The sequence below is a fragment of the Cetorhinus maximus genome, chromosome 12 (assembly GCF_964194155.1).
Source record: "Cetorhinus maximus chromosome 12, sCetMax3.hap1.1, whole genome shotgun sequence".
NCBI classification, from domain to species: domain Eukaryota; kingdom Metazoa; phylum Chordata; class Chondrichthyes; order Lamniformes; family Cetorhinidae; genus Cetorhinus; species Cetorhinus maximus.
In genome coordinates this window covers 29,175,375-29,181,374 of record NC_135890.1, presented here as the reverse complement: position 1 = coordinate 29,181,374, position 6,000 = coordinate 29,175,375, and positions in this window count along the sequence as shown.

Here is a 6,000-nt window from a genome sequence, read left to right as displayed (position 1 = left end):
GGAAATAAATCTATTGATTCCAAATTTACTTTCTGCACGCTTTCCTTGAAGTTGCAGCTGGTGACCAAGTTTAGGAGATTACCATCAGAGAAACTTCCCTTTCCTCTGTGTGTCTGGGAATGTTCTGTTCCCAGGAATAAATGAAGGGAATTCCTAATCCAATTCCTTGCCCCGTTATATTGCTGAGGATCTCCAGGGAGAGTAGCAATTGGATTCAAAATGAACTTCTAATTTCATGCCTATGAAACAAAATAGCAGCGATTAAAAGCTGGATGAACTTGGGAACTAAAATGTCTCCAACCATAAGTAATTTGTTCCTTTTATAGCACTAATGGATCTTCTATAATTTGCTTGAGGTAAGTCACATAATACTTTCAGCTTCTCTGCCTCATTTTAGAACCAGCCAAACCTCATACATTGAAATCCATGGAATACAAATCGGACAGTATAATGACATCCACTCCCCTCCCCTCCTCTCCCTCCCCTCCTCTTACCCCCTCCTCTCCTCTCCCTCCCCCCTCTTCTCTCCCTTCATTCTTTTTGGCTCTCCTCTCCTTACTTCCTCTCCTCCCACCCATCCCCCTTCCATCATTTTCCTCCCTATCTCTCCTCCCTTCCATCCCTTCTTTCACTACACCTCCCCTCTCCTGTGCTCCTTCCTCTATTCTGTTTCCCCTCCCTCTCCTTGCTCCTCCACCCCCTCCCTCGTGTACCAAACCACTACCAGACATTTGAGAAGACAGCTCAGCACCACCTTCTCAAGAGCAATTACAGCTGCCTGTGCCAGTGACACCCAGATCCCATGAGCAAATTTTAAAACGTTCAGCCCACATTTGAAAAAAGCAAGTGCAGACTTTATTTTTCCCCACCAAGTGAGTACATTTTCCAGGCGGAGTCATTTGGATGGGACTAATGATGCAGCTGCACCAGCTGAGCTGTGCTCCTTTCTCTGCAGAACATTCCTCCAATGAGCTCCTTCCCATTCACAAGGCAGCATACGTTGCTGACAAATCAAATGAGAAACATGTGTCTCTAAATTCGCAAATCCACATGCCAGCTTTTAAAGGAAACAACTGGGAAAAAGTAACTCGGTGAATCTCATGGCAATGCAACTTTGTTTTTAGGTCATTATCCTGGTTTACGCGTGACTGAATACTTAAAATGTACAAGAGAGGCAATGGGATCACACTGTCACAAGGCTTCAGGTGCCTCGAGGATAGTGACCCAACCTCGCGACAAGATAAGGAAAGCCCCTTACTCTCCCTATCCAGCCAGCCGGATTATCATTAACAGAATACCATGATCAAGGAAGAACAGATGAAGCAATGCAGTATGAACCAGGATTAAATAACCTTTGGAAACTCTTGAAATGTTAAGCCATATGTTTTGGTTCGAGTGTAACATTTCTTTTTAAGTTAAGTTACTAAACTAGGTAGGCTTATAATGGCTCAGTAAAATGCATCAATTAAAATCTAAAACTCGTTATTTACCTATCCAACTAGCTTTTTAGCTGTTGATCATATTTTGATATTGATTTACATCGTTTCAGTCCTTATTATCACTTAGCTTGATCCTGTTTAGTATGAGATCTGTGTTGTCCCAACAGATTAATTCAGATTAATTTTAACAGCCCCCACGACAGGCAGGAGAGGGTTGGAGGGTTAAGTTTGATCTGACCCTAACCTGCCATAAACATGTCTCCCTCTCTTTTAACCTCAGTAGGATTAGGATCAGCCAAGTAACCCATCCTATGCAGATTGGTCAATAATTAGAAATTTAAAGAAAGTAAGTACTTCACCAAAAAACAGTTTGTAGGTCAGGAGTAGGAGGAATGCTTCACTCCAGCCCTTGAAGCAAACATGATTTCATATGATTGGACAATCTCTCCCCTCCATCTCTTCACCATACCCAAAGCCCCCTGTAGTCACTTTTCCCATGTGATCGCTTCCCCTCCCCCCACCCCGAGAACACGTCCCAATCACTCCACCGCAAATCGCCCCACCACCCATGATCGCTCTTACCCCCAGATCGCTCTTACCCCGTGATCACTCTTACCCCGTGATCACTCTTACCCCATGATCACTCTTAACCCCAGATTGCTCTTACCCCCAGATTGCTCTTGCCCCCAGATCGCTCTTACCCCCAGATCGCTCTTGCCCCCAGATCGCTCTTACCCCCAGATCGCTCTTACCCCCAGATCGCTCTTGCCCCCAGATCGCTCTTGCCCCCAGATCGCTCTTGCCCCCAGATCGCTCTTACCCCCAGATCGCTCTTACCCCCAGATCGCTCTTGCCCCCAGATCGCTCTTGCCCCCAGATCGCTCTTATACCCCTTGATCGCTCTTACCCCTTGATTGCTGTTATCCGGGCAATCGCTCTTATCCACCGCAATCGCTCTTACCCCCATGAATGCCCTTAACTCCCGTGATCGCTCTTACCCCACCCCCGATCACTCTTATCCCCTGTGATCACGCTTACCCCCGCACACACACGCTCTTACCCCCAACACAAACGCTCTTACCCCACTGATCACTCTTACACCCTGCAACCGCTGTTAACCCCGATACTCTTACCCACCCTTGAGATCACTCTTACCCCGTGATTATTTTATCCCCTGCGATCGTTCTTACCCCCCCCACCAGCAATCATTCTTTCCCCTGATCCCTGATCGGTCTTACCCGCCTGATCACTCTTATCCCTTGTGATTGCTGTTTCCCCCATGATCACTCTTGCCCCCGCGATTGCTCTTGCTCCCGTTCACTTTTCTGTCCGTGATCGCTCTTACCCCCTAAATGCTCTTGCCCCTACCATTGCTCTTACCCTCCACCATCACTGTTACCACTCACCATTGCTCTTACTCCGTGAATGCCATCTCACCTACGATCGCCCTTAAGCCCACCTATTGCTCTTAAGCCCCCCAATTGCTTTTATGCCCCACGATCACTCTTAACCCCCCCCCGATTGCTCTTAAAACCCTGATCAATCTTAACCACCCAATTGCTTTTACCCCGGACTGCTCTTAACCCCCGATCACTCTTATACCCCACAATCGCAGTTAACGCCCCGATTGCTCTTACCCCCGAATCGTTCTTACCCCCCCGATTGCTCTTACACCCGATCACTCTTACGTCCGATCGCTCTTACCCCTGACAATTGCTCTTATACCCCCTGATCGCACTTATGCTGCCCAAACACTTATGCCCCCCGATCACCCTTAACTCCTGATCACTCATCTCCCCGTGATCGCTCTTAACCCCCCCGATCGCTCTTACCCCCGAATTGTTCTTACTCCCGATCGCTCTTACCCTGAAATCATTCTTACTTTCGATCACTCTTAACCCCGCGATTGCTGTTACTCACCAATCACTCTTACCCCCCCTTGTAATTGTTCTTATGCCTGTGATCGCTTTTATCCCCCGTGATTGCTCTTTTGCCTCCCCACAATCACTCTTACCCCTGATCGCACTTATTCCCCAACCGATCTTACCCCCCCGATCACTCCTACCCCACCCCCGATCGCTCTTACCCCCGATCGCTCGTACATCCCACACTTGCTCTTATACTCTCCGATTGCACTTATGTCCCCCAATCACTCTTACCCACCCAATCGCTCTTACCCCCCCGATCTCTCTTACCCCCAATCGCTCTTACCCACCTGATCGCTCTTATGCCACCCAATCGCTCTTACACCCGATTGCTCTTAACCCCTCCGATTGATCTTACTCCCGCGATCGCTGTTACCCACCTATCCCTCTTAACCCCTTTATGATTGCTCTTAACTCTGTGATTGCTTTTATCCCCATGATCGCTCTTACGCCCCCACCACCACACAATCACTCTTACTCCTGATCATTCTTGTTCCCCAATCAGTCTTAACCCCGCCCCCACCCCTGACCCCGGATCGGTCTTACCCCTGCAATCACTCTTATCCTCCGCAATCACCCCTACCCCGGATCGCTCTTACCCCCAATCGCTCTTACCCCCATTCACTCTTACCCCCAATCGCTCTTACCCCCAATTGCTCTTACCCCCAATCGCTCTTACCCCCAATCGCTCTTACCCCCAATTGCTCTTACCCCCAATCGCTCTTACCCCCCACAATCACTCTTACGCCCCCCAACCACTCTTACAACCCCCAATCACTCTTAACCCCCGATCACTCTTACCACCCTTTGTGATAGTTCTTACCTCTGTGATTGTTTTTATCTCCCAAGATTGCTCTTACACCCCCCCACAATTAATCTTACCCCCGATCACTCTGACCCCCTCCCCCCGATGGCTCTTACACCCCCGATCATTCTTACTCCCTGATCGGTCTTATCCCACCCTCCCAATCGGTCTTAATGCCCCTGACCGGTCTTATCCCCCTTGATTGCTCTTAACACCCTGATCGTTTTTACCCTCCCTGATCATTCTTACCCCCGATTGCTCTTACCCCCACAATCGCTGTTACCCATCAATCACTCTTACCCACCTTGTGATTGCTCTTACCTCTGTGATCGCTTTTATCCCCATGATCGCTCTTACGCCCCCACCCACAATCACTCTTACCCCGATCGCTCTTACTCCCTGATTAGTCCTATCACCCCCGGAGTGGTCTTAACCTTGCTCTTGCCACCCATCACTCTTATACCCCCGATTGCTCTTAACTCCCGATCTTAACTACGCTTACCCCCCTCCCGATCACCCCTTATGCCACCCGATCGCTCTTACCCCCAATTGCTCTTGCCCCCTGATAGCTCTTACCCCGATCGCTCCTATCCCCTTCGATTGTTCTTACCCCCTTGATCATTCTTACCCCCGCAATCGCTTACCCCCCACAATCACTCTTACCCCTGTGATCACTTTTATCCCCCGCGATCGCTCTTACCTTCCTGCAATTGCTCTTGTCCCCAGTGATCGTTGTTACTCCCGCTATTGCTCTCGACCCCCCCTCCCCACCACCCTCTCCTGCCCCGACCATGTTCCCCCCTTCAATCCAAGCACCATCCCCAGTCTTCTCAATCACTGGGAACTGTTACCTTTTTTACCCGGCAGCCTGCCAGCGTTTGAATGTGGCCAGCTGCCAGGTGGGAAATGGAATAAAAATTTCTAATTATGACTTGCCATTAAATTCAGCAGGACGTCCACAATCTCAGCATTCCCCATGGCTCCCAGACAGGTGCCACACACTGCGGTGCTGTTGTAAGGGCGGTGTAATCGAAGGGTTTAACTGCTTTAACTTAACTAAGGAAAAACTCTGAAAATAATTTAAGAACTTAAGTTTAGAATGTGTTAAAATCTTGGAATGTAATCAGACTCCACACCTCAGTCAGGCAATGTACTTGTTTTCCATTGAGAGGGCAGTAGTTTATTTTTCCTTATTAAACCTATTTCCACTGCTTGATACAAAGTGTTGCTGTCTGAGTTTTCGACAGGAGCCTCAGTCTATCATGCTGAGGCCGTGCACGCTTGGCTGTTGTGTGAACTTCAAGCGGATGTCGCCAATGCTGGGAAATATATTCATCTGCTAAAGACATTTCAGAAACATTTGTCACAGAATAAACTCCAAATCCTTACACACGACAATTATTTCAAAATGCTCCCCCTGTGCTGATATGGACAGCCTAGCCCAAGTGTCAGGCTCTGAGGCCGGGATTTTCCGCGTCCGATCAGGCAGGCGTGCTCGGCGGCCTAATCGGAAAATCTCGCGAGAAGGCCCTAGTCATGTTTCCCGACGACATAAATCCAGGACATGACTCTCCCCTCTCCCCCCCTGTCAATGGCAGGCCTCATTTCCTGCTGTCAAACATCGGGAACGTAATTTTAATAATAATTTTAATAAATTTGCATCTCATTATTGTGGCCACACCCCCGCCCCCCCATAATTTAACTCCCACATTGGCGTGATTTCAGAATGGCGTGATTTACAATTGCCTTTAAAAGGCGTGTACCTGGCAACCTGAACTTCCAAGGGGAACGCAGGGGTGGGTGCACACAACTTTGTGCAGCACTCACAAGG